This window comes from Dipodomys ordii, unplaced genomic scaffold (assembly GCF_000151885.1).
Source record: "Dipodomys ordii isolate 6190 unplaced genomic scaffold, Dord_2.0 Scaffold138, whole genome shotgun sequence".
NCBI lineage: Eukaryota > Metazoa > Chordata > Mammalia > Rodentia > Heteromyidae > Dipodomys > Dipodomys ordii.
In genome coordinates, this window is record NW_012267354.1 from 916,866 (window position 1) to 919,416 (window position 2,551).

Genomic DNA, 2,551 nt, shown 5'->3' on the forward strand with positions numbered 1-2,551 from the left:
CGTACTGGGAGCGGACCAGGCGGCGGCCCACGGTCAGCGCCCGGTCCTACCGAAGGAACCCGCGGAACCTGTGGGGCTACGACAACCACAGCGAGTTCCGTGAGTCACTCTGTGCTGGGTCGGGAGTCTGATCTCTCCATGGCCCCCGACCCACGGACCTGACCAGAATCACTCAGAGTTTCCAGGTTCAAACCTAGACTTCAGGCTTGGCCTGAAGAGTCCGTCGGAACGCCCACCCAGGCTTTCATTTTCATTCACAGCCGAATTCCCCCAGCCGAGCTGGGCGGTGCTTACCATCGGGGCGGGGTCGTGGGCGGGGCTGGCAGCAGGCGGGGCGAACGGGAGGGGCTTCTGGGAGGGGCGGTGGTGTGTGGGCGTGGCCTACGGGGGTGGGCGGTGCCTGCCGGGGGATGGCCGCGGAGTGGGGCAATGATGGGCGTGGCTGACTGCAAGGACCTGGCCTGAGCCTCACATCACACTGACTATGATATATGGTTGGGAAGCAGAGACAAATGGGCACTTCCTCGGTAGGTACCGTCAGTACGCCTACGCGGGCCAGGATTAGCTGTTTCTGAATGAGGACCTGCTCTCCTGGACTGCAGCAAACCTGCCTGCTCAGATGACCCGGGACAAGTGAGAGGCAGTAGGGGAAGAGTGGAGTAGCTCTGGCTCCTCAGATACCTGGAGGTAACCAAAGTAACTGACTACCAGGCCCTTTGGGCATGTGTGTGTGTGTGTGTGTGTGTGTGTGTGTGTGTGTGTGTGTGTGTGTGTATACACACACGCTTGAACTCGGGGCCTTGGCACTGTCCTTGAGATTCTTTTGTTCAAGGCTAGCACTATACCACTTGAGCCACAACACCAGTTCCAGCTTTATCTGTGTATGTGGTACTGAGGAATTGAACTCAGGGCTTCGTGCATGCTAGGCAAGCACTCTACCACTAAGCCCCATTCCCAGTCCCATTCAGGATCTTAACAAGGAACAAGAGATGATCAAAACCTGGCTCTTATAATTGCTCCTTAACCCAATTGTCCAATCCATTCTTAGGGTGGTCACATGGTGCTGCTGCAGTGGTTCGTGGGTGGGAGACAATGGGTTACTAAAGTATCTGAATTTCTGGATTTCCCCCTTGGATTCTGGATCCCCCCTCCCCCCCATCTCTCAGAGACACACATAACCCACCACTCCCTCTCTGACCATGAGGTCACCCTGAAGTGCTGGGCCCTGGATTTCTACCCATCAGAGATCACGCTCTCCTGGCAGAGAGATCGAAAGGACTAGACCCAGGACATGGAGCTGGTAGATACTAGGCCTGCAGGAGATGGAACCTTTCAGAAGTGGGCAGTTGTGGAGAGAAGCAGAGATACACATTCCATGTGCAGCATGAGGGACTGCCTGAGCCCCTCATCCTGACATGGGGTAAAAGAGAGGGGTGTGGGCACAGAGCCTATGGAAAGCAGGAGCAATCTGGAGCTAGGAGTCAAGGTCCCTCCCCTTTCCTTCCTTTCTGTTCCTAGAGCTTCCTCGTTGGTCCACCCTGCCCATCATGGAAATTGTTACTATCCTTGTTCTTCTTGGAGTTGGGGTGGATGTTATGAGGTGGGGAGGGAAAAACAGGTGGTCAAGGGGCCAGGTCTGAGGCCTTGTCCCAATGGGGGCTTCAAGTCCTAGCTAGAAGTGTGCTCTACCATAGTAATGCGAAGTAGCACCATGCAAGATACTTAGCCAGCCTGGGATCTCATTTGCTGACACCAGTGGGTATCAATCATATGGAAATAGAAGACAAAAATTTCGGGCTGGGGAGGTGGCTCAGTGGTAGAGTGCTTGCCTTGCATGCATGAGGCCCTGGGTTTGATTCCTCAGCACCACAGAAAAAGCCAGAAGTGTCGCTGTGGCTCAAGCGGCAGAGCGCTCACCTTGAGCTGAAGAGATGAGGGACAGCTCCCAGGCCCAGAGTTCAGGTCTACAACCGGCAAAAAAAAAAAAAAAAAATTCACCCTTGGACTGGGAATATGGCTTATTGGTAGAGTGCTTGCCTAGCATGCATGAAGCCCTGGGTTCAGTTCCGCAGTACCACATACACAGAAAAAGCTGTAAGTAGTGCTGTGGCTCAAGTGGTACAGTGCTAGCTAGCCTTGAGCAAAAGATGCTCAGGAACAGTGCCCAGGTCCTGAGTTCCAGCACCAGGACTGGCCAAAAACAAAAACAAAAAATTTCACCCTTGTGACAGTGGTGATGGGGAGCTGATTTCCAGCAATGAGAGATGAGAGAAAGTCCCTGCTGAAGACAGACCTCTCAGAAAGGAAGCATATTTCTTTCTTCATGTTTCTGGATCTTTCCTAGGTCTGCAGTCACAGTTCTGGACATTCTCCTGGGGCTCAGGACTAAGGAATTCCTCTACACTTCAATGGCCCTTGTTTCTCACAGATTGATTTTTCCCGCAGATGGAAATAAGGGCAGCTATGTTATGTTCAGGCTGAGAACATGTATGTTGGGTCAAAGTGTTGTGCCCAGGTCACAGGACCCCCACCAAGAAGACCACCGAGAGTC

General features: G+C 53.4%; 1 pseudogene; it reads left to right on the plus strand.

The window, feature by feature from the left end:
* Positions 1 to 1,186: 1,186 nt before the first annotated feature.
* LOC105996871 overlaps positions 1,187 to 2,551 on the plus strand; it is an 11,355-nt pseudogene continuing 9,990 nt past the window's right edge.